The 12,881-nt window shown below is 36.5% G+C and overlaps 1 protein-coding gene across 3 annotated transcripts in view; it reads left to right on the top strand.

The window, feature by feature from the left end:
* Positions 1-9,217: 9,217 nt before the first annotated feature.
* The window catches only part of LOC126260098 (polyisoprenoid diphosphate/phosphate phosphohydrolase PLPP6), a 46,462-nt gene continuing 42,798 nt past the window's right edge, over positions 9,218-12,881 (top strand). Inside the window, exon 1 of one of the 3 annotated variants that reach the window (XM_049957330.1) lies at positions 9,218-9,372. The gene's annotated coding sequence lies outside the window, so the exon portion shown is untranslated. Of the gene's footprint in view, positions 9,373-10,884; positions 11,038-12,881 lie in introns of those variants that run through there. The other 2 variants (XM_049957328.1, XM_049957327.1) reach the window with 2 other exon arrangements.

Here is a 12,881-nt window from a genome sequence, read left to right as displayed (position 1 = left end):
GTTCTTGGTTCACTTTATAGGAAATACAAAAAGTTAGTTATATGTGGTGACTTCAATATTAATTGTATAAGTGATTGTGCAAGGAAAAGGATGCTGGTAGACCTCCTTAATTCATATAATCTTATGCAAACCGTATTCTTTCCAACGAGAGTGCAAGGGAACAGTAGAACAACCATAGACAATATTTTTGTTCATTCGTCATTATTAGAAGGGCATTCTGTTAGCAAAAAGGTGAATGGCCTTTCAGATCATGATGCACAAATTTTAAGTCTAAAAGATTTTTGTGCTGCAACACATGTTAAATATAGTTACCAACTTTTTAGGAAAGCTGATCCAGTTGCTGTACAGACTTTTGTAAACCTTATCAAGGAACAAGAGTGGCAAGATGTTTATAGTGCTGATACAGTAGACGATAAATATAATGCTTTCCTCAAGACTTTTCTCGTGCTCTTTGAAAGTTGCTTTCCGTTAGAACGTTCAAAACAGGGTACTAGCACAAACAGGCAGCCTGGGTGGCTGACTAAAGGGATAAGAATATCTTGTAGAACAAAGTGGCAATTATATCAAAACGTTAGAAACAGTCACAATCTAAATGCAGCAGCCCATTACAAACAGTATTGTAAGGTGCTTAAAAAAGTTATTAGGAAGGCAAAAAGTATGTGGTATGCAGATAGAATAGCTAAGTCTCAGGATAAAATTAAAACCATATGGTCAGTCGTAAAGGAAGTGGCTGGTCTGCAGAGACAGGTCGAGAATATAGAATCAGTGCGTAGTGGGGATGTCCGTGTTACTGATAAGTCGCATATATGTACAGTACTTAATAATCACTTTCTGAATATAGCAGGTGAACTAAATAGAAACCTAGTCCCAACAGGGAATCATATAGCGCTCTTAGAAAAAAGTGTTCCGAGACTGTTACCTGAAATGCTCCTCCATGATACTGACAAGAGGGAGATTGAGTTAATAATTAAATCACTAAAGACCAAGAACTCTCATGGATATGACGGGGTATCTAGCAGAATACTGAAGTATTGTTCCACGTATGTTAGCTCAGTACTTAGCCATATCTGTAACTTTTCCTTTAGGAGTGGTCGGTTTCCTGACCGATTAAAGTACTCGGTAGTGAAGCCACTTTATAAAAAGGGAGACAGGGATAATGTTGACAACTATAGACCTATTTCTATGCCATCGGTGTTTGCTAAAGTTATCGAGAAGGTTGTATATACAAGGTTACTGCAGCATTTAAATTCACATAATTTGCTGTCAAATGTACAGTTTGGTTTTAGAAATGGCTTAACAACTGAAAATGCTATAGTCTCTTTTCTCTGTGAGGTTTTGGACGGATTAAATAAAAGGTTGCGAACGTTAGGTGTTTTCTTTGATTTAACGAAGGCTTTTGACTGTGTTGACCACAAAATATTACTGCAGAAGTTGGAACATTATGGAGTAAGGGGAGTAGCTTACAATTGGTTCGCCTCCTACTTTAAGAACAGAAAGCAGAAGGTAATCCTCCGCAATATTGAGAGTGGTAATGATGTTCAGTCCCAATGGGGCACTGTTAAATGGGGCGTTCCCCAAGGGTCAGTGCTGGGGCCACTGCTGTTTCTTATTTATATAAATGATATGCCTTCTAGTATTACAGGTGATTCAAAAATATTTCTGTTTGCTGATGACACCACCTTGGTAGTGAAGGATCTTGTGTGTAATATTGAAACATTATCAAATAATGTAGTTCATGACATAAGTTCGTGGCTTGTGGGAAATAATTTGATGCTAAATCACAGTAAGACTCAGTTTTTACAGTTTCTAACTCACAATTCAACAAGAACTGACATTTTAATCAGACAGAATGGGCATGTTATAAGCGAGACGGAACAGTTCAAGTTCCTAGGCGTATGGATAGATAGTAAGTTGTTGTGGAAAGCCCATGTTCAGGATCTTGTTCAGAAACTAAATGCCGCTTTATTTACCATTAGAACAGTATCTGAAATAAGTGACATTTCAACACGAAAAGTAGTATACTTCGCATATTTTCATACGCTTATGTCATATGGTATTATTTTTTGGGGTAATTCTTCTGATTCAAAAAGGGTATTTTTGGCTCAAAAACGGGCTGTTCGAGCTATGTATGGTGTAAGTTCGAAAACCTCTTGTCGACCCCTATTCAATAGTCTGGGAATTTTGACATTGCCCTCACAGTATGTATTTTCTTTAATGTCGTTTGTTGTTAGCAATATTAGCTTATTCCCAAGAGTTAGCAGCTTTCACTCAGTTAATACTAGGCAGAAATCAAATCTGCATGTGGAATGCACTTCCTTGACTCTTGTGCAGAAAGGAGTGCAGTATTCTGCTGCATCCATTTTCAATAAGCTACCACAAGAACTCAAAAACCTTAGCAGTAGCCCAAACACTTTTAAGTCTAAACTGAAGAGTTTCCTCATGGCTCACTCCTTCTATTCTGTCGAGGAGCTCATGGAAGAGCTAAAAAATTAAGCAAATTCCAGTGTTACTTTCTTGATTTTCTTTATTTAAACTAACGACTTGTCGCCTGAATATGTTTCTTATATTTCATTTCATTCTGTTTCTACAATCGTGTTATAATTTCATGTATTGACTCGTTCCATGACCATGGAGACTTCTCCTAAATGTGGTCCCACGGAACAATAAATAAATAAATAAATAAATAAATAAATCAGCAATTCCAACAACAGAATTATGACTATATGGAATGTAATGGAATGAGAGACTGGACAACCCGCCACAGGACAGGATAGCATCACTACTGAACTGCATAAAACAGCTGTGAACGATGAGTTACAGATATCATATATATTTAATGATCACTTCTTAATTATAGTAGGAAGTATATAGACAAACAATTCAAGAGAAAAATCACAGCAGTAGCTCTCATAAAATTCAGTCATAAGAATGTATCAGCAACTAAATTAAGAAAATTGTACATTCTTTCAAAAATAAAATGTCATCTGGTTTTCATTATGTTTTCAATACAATTTCAAAGATTTGTACTCATATAACAAGAATGGTCTGCCTGGAATATGTAATGCATCACTAACTTAAGGCATTTTTCCTGAGAGTCTGAAACCCCGCATGAGAAAGGTGATAGGAGAGACTTCAATAGCTACTGACCTGTTTCTCTGCTGACATAGTTTTCCAAAAATTTTGAGAAGGGGATGTATTCTAGAGTACCATCTCAACTTAGCAACAATAATATTCTCAGCAAAAAGCAAAGCTTGTTACATGTTCACCCACCATTTTTTTTACAAACATTAAATAACAAAATAGTGCTTGTTGGTATTTTCTGTGATCTACCTAATGCAGCTGATTGTATGAATCACAGTTTTCTCCTAGTTAAATTTAACATCCAACCAAAAGACTGCAGAAAGTTCTTCTTAGTAAATTATATAATATAATCTGGGGGACATAAATCTGACTGGAGAGATATTATGTATGGGGTTCCCAAGACTCAGTCTTAGGTTCACTATTGTTCCTCACATGTATAAATGATCTTCTGTCCAATAGACAACAAGCATAATTAGTTCTTTTGCAGATGACACAAGTAATGTAATCAATCCACACATATGTACAGAAACACAAAAAGTGGTAAACAATGTTCTTAAAAGTGTGGACTCGTTTACTGCAAGTGATCTCGCCCTGAATTTCAAAAATATACAACATATTTAGTTATGCACATCTAGGGGTACTACACCAATGATAAGTGTGACACCTGGTGAGGAATAATAAGTAGATCGGAAACATCAAAATTATTGTGTATCCTCATTGACGAGAATTTAAGCTGGAAAAAGTGTAATTTGTAGCTCCTAAAACAACTTAGTTGTCATAATTGCACTTAGAATCATTGCAAACCTTGGAAAGAGTCAAATCACTTAGTTCACATATTTTGCATATTTTCATTCAATAACCTCATATGGAATAATGTTCTTGGGTACTTATCTTTAACAAAGAAAATCTTCATTTCTCAAACATGTGCTGTAAAAATAATATGTCATACTCACCCATGATCATCTTGTGACATCTGTTGAAAGAGTTATGTGTTTTGACTACAGCTTCACAACATATTTATTCTCTAATGAAGTTGGTTGTAAATAGTCCTCTATGGATCAAAAGGAACAATCATGTACATAATTAGAACACTACAAGGAAAAACGAGATTCATTAGTTCACATTAAGGTTGTCCTTATAACAAACAGGGGTGCACAGTGCTGCTACAAAAATTTTTGATCATTTACTCAGTTACACAAAATGTCTGACATACTTGAAAATAATATTTGAGACCAAACTGAGAAAATTTCTTCCTGATAATTCCTTGTATTTCATTGAAGAATTCTATTATTGTAATTTCCAAAGGGTGGTGGGTAGGAATCACTAACTCATATCTGTATATTAAAAAAATTAATAAAATTAAAAATTTAAAAAATTTTGTAAATATTCAGCACGTAGCCATATTTACAAATCAATTTGCGATGGGAATGTAAAATGAATCGTTCCACATCATTATAACTGATAGTGCAAAATAATCCATAGGTCATGACTCTTAACTAACTCACTAATAAACTAACTAACTTCATATATCATAGGTCCTACTCCATTGGGCTCACAAGGATATGGAACGAGTCAGTTTTTGTATGCAGAGACATTTCTTTCACAATGGTGTAACATTTAGTCTACAAAGAAGCCATGGATTACTCCAGGAATAGAGGTATCTTGTAAATCAAAAAGAAAACTGTATCTGACAATCCGAAACAGCTCTGATGTTGATGCTATAGCACATTAAAAGAAATACAGCAAAATATTAAAGACTGTAATACGGACATCAAAGCAAATATCTTACAAGGAAAAGATCAGGTAACAAAATAAAGACAATATTGGATATAGTGAAGGAGGAGACTGGCAGAATCGGACATGAAGAGGGACAAATAGCATTAAGAGTAAATGATACATTGGTGACAAATGTGTATAGTGTTGTAGAACTTTTTAGCAAACATTTTATAGCTGCCACTGAAAAGCTGGGATTATCAAGTTCTGTAGATGCTGCTATGGAATACCTCAGACCAGACATTTCAAGTAACTTCCATAATATGAGTTAGGCCCTCACTACCCAGCAGAAATAATGTCCATCATAAAATCTATAAAATCAAAAACATCTAGTGAGTGTGATGAAATATCAACGAAGTTAATTAAAGAATGTGATTCTGAGTTAAGTATCATATTAAGCTATATGTATGATCAGTCGTTTGTCAGTGGAATACTTCCAGAATGGTTGAAATATGCTGAAGTTAGGCCACTGTTTAAGAAGGGAGATAAAGAAATAGCATCAAATTTCCGTCCAATTTAACTCTTGCCAGGATTTTAGAAAAAGTAAGGTACAATCGGCTTTATAACCATCTTATCTCAAATAACATACAATCAAAGTCGCAGTTCAGATTTCTGAAGGGTTCTTATATTGAGAAGGCTATCTACACTTACAGAGAAAATGTGCTTAATTCATTAAACAAAAAATTGCAGGCAACTGGTATATTTTGTGATCTGTCACAGGCATTTGGCTGTGTAAATCACAATATCCTTTTACGTAAATTAGAATATTCTGGTGTAATAGGAAATTCTACAAAATGGTTCAAATCTTATATCTCTGGCAGGAAACAAAGGGTGTTATTAGGAAAGAGACATGTATTAAGCTACCAGGCATCATCCAACTGGGAACTAATTACATGTGGAGCCCCACAAGGTTCCATTTTAGGGCACTTACTTTTTCTTATGTATATCAATGACCTTTCATCAGTAACATTACCAGAAGCCAAGTTCGTTTTTTTTCCTGATGATACAAACACTGCAAAACAGAAAATCAAATGTAGTCTTAGAAAAATCAGCTAATAAAATATTTTTGGACATTAATCACTGGTTCCTAGCCAATTATTTGTCACTAAACTTTGAAAAGACACACTACATGCAGTTCAGTACTTGTAAGGGCTGTCCCACGAGTATATGCCTAACATACAATGACAAGCAGATAGAAGAAGTGGACAGTGTTAAATGCTTGGGATTACAGCTTGATAATAAATTCAACTGGGAGCAGCACACCACAGAGCTGCTGAAACATCGTAACAAATCTCTATTTGCAATGCGAATTGTGTCAGACATATGGGATATAAAAATGAAAAAGCTGACATACTATGCTTACTTTCATTCCATAATGTCATATGGGATTATTTTTTGGGTTAGTTCATCAAGCCAAGCTAAAGTTTTCTGGGCACAAAAACGAGCAGTAAGAGTTATATGTGGCGTGAACTCAAGAACATCCCGCAGAAGACTGTTTAGGGAATTCAGGCGACTAACTACTGCTTCCCAATATATTTGTTCCTTAATGAAATTTGACAGTAAAATATATCACTTTTTCAAACCAACAGCTCAATTCATGGAATCAGTACCAGAAATAAGAATTATATTCACAAGGATTTCAAGTCACTTACTCTTGTACAAAAAGGTGTGCATTATTCAGGAACACACATTTACAGTATCTTGCCAGCAGCCATAAAAAACTTAACAACCAATGAAATTCAGTTTAAGAGAAGCCTAAAGGATTTATTGGTGGCCAACTCCTTCTATTCCATTGATGAGTTTCTCAGTAGAACCAACTGATTTGTGTGTGTGTGTGTGTGTGTGTGTGTGTGTGTGTGTGTGCGTGCGCGGGCGTGTGTGTAGTTCTATTATATGTTTATTACCTTATAAATAAAAAATTCAGTGTATTAGTATTTGTAAAACGATTCTTTCATATAGTATTCATTTTAAAAAAATGACCATCATTCCACTTGGGACCTGTGGAAGGTACATTAGCTTATTTGTTTCAGTTGTAAGTATTTGTCATGTATTATTGTTTTTATAATATCTTGGAGAACCTCCTCACTTCGGATCAATTGGAATGAAAGTAAATCTAATCTAATCTAATCTAATTGATAGTACATCTGAATTCATATCTGTACTGTATTTATATTTTAAAAGACACATAACAACCATACAGAGAACCAGATAGGGAGTCTAAGATAAATAACATTGTTCATAACTAGACTATCGTAAATAATTTTAAAATCATATATTATTTGATTGTATTAATATTATATAATATTAAATAACAAAAATATTATGTAGATTACTGGCTTATTAGGAAATAACTTAAATTATAAAAATCACTTTCCAGCAGGAATATTTTACAACAGTCTCATTTTTTTGCTGATCCATGGTCTTATTTGCAGCGGAAAGGGTTTGAAAACGGCTTTTCCAGTGAATCGGCCGTATTGTCAACCGAGGCGCTTAAGTCGGGTTCACACAGGCAACAAAAGTATCGCCACTGCTAATGGCGAACTGCAGTTGCCTTGTAGTTGCATGTGTGAACTCCTAGTTTTCGGTGGCGCCATTTAAGAAGCGCAACTTTTGTCACGCCACATAAAGTTGAACCACAGTCTAACATAACAGTCGCGACACTCACTGCTGTAAAAGTTGTTGCCGTTTGACAGATGGAGCGACACTAGCGCTTCAAGCGGCAGGTAAGGTGAACGTCAGACGCGTCGTAAGCATAATGTGTGTTTGCATCCGTTTCCTACGTAATTTCCGAATTATTCGAGTTAGTTTCTTGCCTCCAAGAGTTTGTGTAGTATCAGAAAGCATATATGTTTCTAAAAATGATTCTAAAATAAGCGCAAGTATGGACAAAAACCATGAATAGAGTGGCAAGCTACAACACATTCGTGAAGAAACACTTGCGACATTGGACAGAATTGCAGCTTACCACGTTGATATCAAAAGAATATAAACACACAGATTCACATGTAAGAAGCACGGACGTGTACCTCTACATGCAAAAGCGATGGACAGCTTGTTTATCGTTCTGTAGGCCTACTGTGTTTGTCACTGTCGCCTGTTGCCACTAGTACGACCTTCATCTTTGTATTATTCTAAGTAGGACAAGCAACTGACAAATAATGGGAGAAATATGCTGAAAACATTATAATGAGCTGATCACATTACATTTCACGAAAAACCAAATATTTGAATAATTTTCAAGCAATCTGCCTGTAGGCACTTTCCTTGTCCCATAATAGTTTCGCTCGAAGTCTAGCAATCTGAACGTTCTGACACTTCACACGCTTTTGTAAGACACGAACAGCTGCACTTAATCTAACCACTTCATCGTCAAAGCAGGTCTGTGTTGATGATTCTCACGAATCTGGCACTAATACATGGAGAGTTGAACTGGCTGCTTCTGTGTCATAGGACTGTTTTACACCTTTAGATTGACTGTCGAATCTTTGTGGCAGTTTCCTCTTCGTCAGTTGAGATGGCTTATTTGGAATGTCAAACAGTGTTGGTACTGCATTCCACACGAGTTTTTATTGTCTGCGTTCATGAACTGGTTTTGTTCGAAATGTAGCGAACAAAACCTAATATTATTATACAGGTAAACCGGGTCTTTCTTCAAAAGGTCTTCTCGTCTGCTATTAACTAGCCATTTTTTTGCTCCTACAACGAAACATTTATCATTTATACACATACATTTGCAAGTGAATCCTGACGATACAGTTTAGTAACATGATGGTATATACCTCTCAGGAAACCTAAAAAAGACAGCTGTGGTGTCTTCTTCCTATTGCTGCTGCAATTTATTGCGCTACAAACGCTCCCGATGGTAAAAACCATTGTATAAATCAAAATAAACAATCACTATTCGCTTTCACGATCGCGCCGAACTCACAGTTCAACCTACCGACCGCTTGGAGCGCTGATGGCGCTGAAGGCAACAAAATCGAGGCGAAGTGTCGCGACTGTTATGTTAGACTGTGGTTGAACTTGGTTCTACTTCGTCGCGCCATTTTGCCTTCACAATCGAATAACGTCATTCGATTGCTACCTCGCGGCTGGATTCAAACCTTTCTAGTGCGTATAAGTTCGCAGATAGTGCTTTTTGTTTGTGCGTTTGCTATTTATATGTCGAAAAAGTGGTCAACAGCGACAATTATGTGATTCTTGGAGGTGTATCAAGAACGAGAATGCCTTTGGAACCACAAAAGCGAGTCATACAAAGACAGAAATTTTAGAGATGCTGCATTAATTGAAATAGTAAATAGTATGTGTGAATATGTACCTGGAATTGATGTAGCTACAACAAAATTAAAAATTCGAACCATTCGAAATGCTTATATGAATGAACATAAAAAAGTACTGAAATCACTTAAGACTGGTGCCTCTACAGACGGTATTTATATACCCAGCCTTGCTTCGTTTGAAGCTGCAGACCGGTTCTTAAAACATGTAGACGAGACAAGAGAGACGAGAAACACTTTGGTAAGTAATGTTTTACATTTATTACGTTTCCAAAACATCTTATTTAGTAATATGTACAGCCGTTTAATCAGCTGAGACAGGTGACGCCATTTTGCAAACTGCGCAATTACGAAGAATTTGTGGCGTCCTGTGTGAAAGGTAGCTGACAGCGCCACTCCAGAATGACTTGACTTGTGGCGATACTGTCGTTGCGTGTGTGAACCCGGCTTTAGATTCTATATTCTAACTTCGTTGTTGTCAATGACGAAAAATCAGTTTGTAATATCTTCGGTTTTTAAAAATAACTACAGATGATAGTCATCTTTGGTAGTATTGTGTGGAGGATGCTAAGTTCACCGGACTTGGATACGATGTGACGTCATTATGACGTATACACGCTACATCGAAAACGATAGAAACCGTATATCGACTATTCGACTTTTGTGAACTTTCGAGAGGTTGTGACAGGGTAGCGCTGTGCTCTGCGCCATTCGTTTGTGAACAGTAGACTCCAAAGCTGAACTGAGTATATGATGACCAAACACATTGGTTCTCCGAGTAAGAGACCTTTACTGGTGCCATCTTCTGCAAGCTGCATCCAGCAAAAGTAACGAGACTTCTGCATAGTTTAAGGTATCCGCTCATGTTGTGATGCAATTTGTATTTTGCATAATCTTGTCTTAGCAAATTATACTGCAGACATAAACCACATTGACATGGCCAGGTACATGCTAAAACTATTGTGGTTGTATACATGACATAATATACAGTACGTCTGATTTATCATACCACCATGGAATGCTTTGACACTGCATTCAATCATTTCATACGTCAATCCGTACTAGACACTAACCTTCGGTTAAGATTACATTGAGAAATCCACTTCCCCTCGTATTTCATCTCCGGTCGACGATTTTTCTTCAACAATGCCTCATATTTTTTCTTTTTAAGTTCGAAATTCAATCATTCTACACACCAGTCATTACTGGACACTAAGGTACCTTTCTCTGCGGTCCGAGTGTAAAATTACTTGGAATTATGGTTGATAAAAGACTACTATCTTGGGATGGACATATAAATTACTTAGCTAACGAACTTGCACGAGTTCTCTATCAGCAATATAAATTAAGAAAAAAAAGTCAGCAAGAGTATGCTGCTACAATCTAATATGTACTGACAAGACCAATTGTATGAAACCATACTAAAATGTTGATAATAAATAAATATTATTTTCGGCGTAAGCATTCAATACAACAATCACACAATCTAATCTGGTCGGGACATAAGAAGACTTCACTTTTTTACGAAACGTGTTGTCCGTGGTGTTTTCAAGGCCACGGTCAGGAATATTTCTATTGATATCCAGCTCTTTTATTTTGGAGAAATACATACACGCCGCCACACTCAGCTGTTTTCAGAATCGCACGTGTCAAAACAAACAACTAGCTGGTTTAGAATCTCGAACGTTCGTAAAAGTCGATAGGGGTATTAATCGACTAAAGCGTATATACGTCATAATGACGTCACATCAAATCCAGATTGGGTGAACTTAGCATCCTCCGTATTGTGTGCGTGTGAGTGACGTCTGTTTACAGTGATTATGCGAAGAGAGAAAACATCTGGAAAAAGCGAAAGATAAGAGATACAGCTAGACAGTGATTTAACTACAGGTACATATACTCAAATGTGAGTTAAGTAATCATATTTTCGGTTAGAATTTTTGGGATATTGCCGTTCTGGTCAAATGTTTGTTTTAGTAATAAGATATATTTCGATGAAATAAATCACGATTAAAAATCTCTGAAATAGGTTCATTCCGTTATACTAGCGAAGAACGCTGACAGTAAATAGTGTGGATCTTAAGACGAATGTGACTTAATGAATGTTGTATGTATGCCAGGTATCAGCGATTGAACTGTTGACATAGGACTAGATACTGTAATTACAAATTGTAGTCGTACATGTATGTGCCTGTCAACGCCCAAAACATAACTGGAATCCATTGGCGAGCACGTAGTATGTGTGTTAGTGCCTTTACGTGAGCGTGCTATTGAACCTTTTGCGTATCATCATGAGGTCTTCTTGCAGTCGTACTTTTACGTCCGGCGCAGTTGACTTAGAATCCCGTTTAATTCCAGGAATTGAAGTAGAACTTGTCCATTCACTATTGTGTTCATTTTTCTGGAAGGTAGCTTAAATCTGGAATTGTTGCATTGCTAGTTTGTTTACGTACAGTTAGCTTACTACATTACTGTAATTTCTGTATGTACAGCATGCTGGGTTCCTTTTTGTTTTGGAATAATGTAAGTTAGTTACTTGTTCCATTGATCAATCTCACGGGATGTATCGTTGTTTCCTTTCAAATTGTTACCAAATAATTGTACTGCGTTACGCGTAATTCAGTTCCTCAAGCAGAAGTGCATGAGTTAAACATCTGAACTGAAACCGTCGTAGGACGGAAATTGTACATTTGTGGGCGTGGTTCTTGTTCAAAATATGTACTCACTCCCTCTGCGAGTTCGGGAATTTCCGAACACCTTGTATTTCAGCCTGGGAGTGAGGCACTACTGCAAAAATGCTGAAACAGATCGCACTATACAAAACGAAAGCCAACACACAACAAAAGACGACAATATCAGTTGAGCTATATAGCTGAACACGAAATACCAATAAAAACGTCATAAACCAAATCACACTAGAAAAGAGCTAAAGCAACGCCAATACACATAGCAAAAAGTCGTGAGAACCAGCAAAACACATCATCACCATTGTCAGTTGACCCGTTCAGGGTACCACAGAAAAATCTCACTAACGTAGGTAAAACAAACTCCACAATTCCTACCACTCACAATCCAAGATAATTACCAACAAATAACAATACAACAAAATAGTTCGTCAAAAACTTCATGAATACCAGTTTCAGTATAGGAAATGCACGTCATACATACTACAGTTAAAAAAAAAAAAAAAAAAAATGGAAATATACATACCGATCGAAGTTGGATCACACACAAATCTAGTGCCAGAGACAACATGTCATCAGCATAATCTCTCGAATAGCAAACTGAGACTTCTCAGAAGATACCTCTCCAGATAGAATGTTATATGTTATATGCCACACATACTGATCCCTGGTCCAGGATGCAGCAACTGTGTCAGTCTGGTACCTTCTCACAAACAGAATGCTTCACTTCATGGGCACTTAAACCAAATAACAATAGGAGTATAATTATGCTCAACATGTTGCCCCCTTTGTGACATGGGAGGGACTTATTGCTGAACTTTGTCTTATCCCTAAGTAACAAAGAACTAGATATAAAATTAAATCTACAACCATAAACAACATATGGCAATAATGCTTCCAAACCAGAAATGAATCTCTTGTCCATAACTGCCAACCAATAAACCACCTCAAAGTCTTCCATTGTTCTTATAACAAGCAGCAGTGTCCAATATCACTAACTACACTCATAAACAATTTAGAAACATAAACATCCCATACTAGAATGTGCTACCACTTACTCAACACA

Source organism: Schistocerca nitens, chromosome 5 (assembly GCF_023898315.1).
Source record: "Schistocerca nitens isolate TAMUIC-IGC-003100 chromosome 5, iqSchNite1.1, whole genome shotgun sequence".
Lineage (NCBI taxonomy): Eukaryota > Metazoa > Arthropoda > Insecta > Orthoptera > Acrididae > Schistocerca > Schistocerca nitens.
The sequence above is the reverse complement of the archived record's forward strand: the minus strand, read 5'-3'. Positions and strand labels throughout refer to the sequence as shown.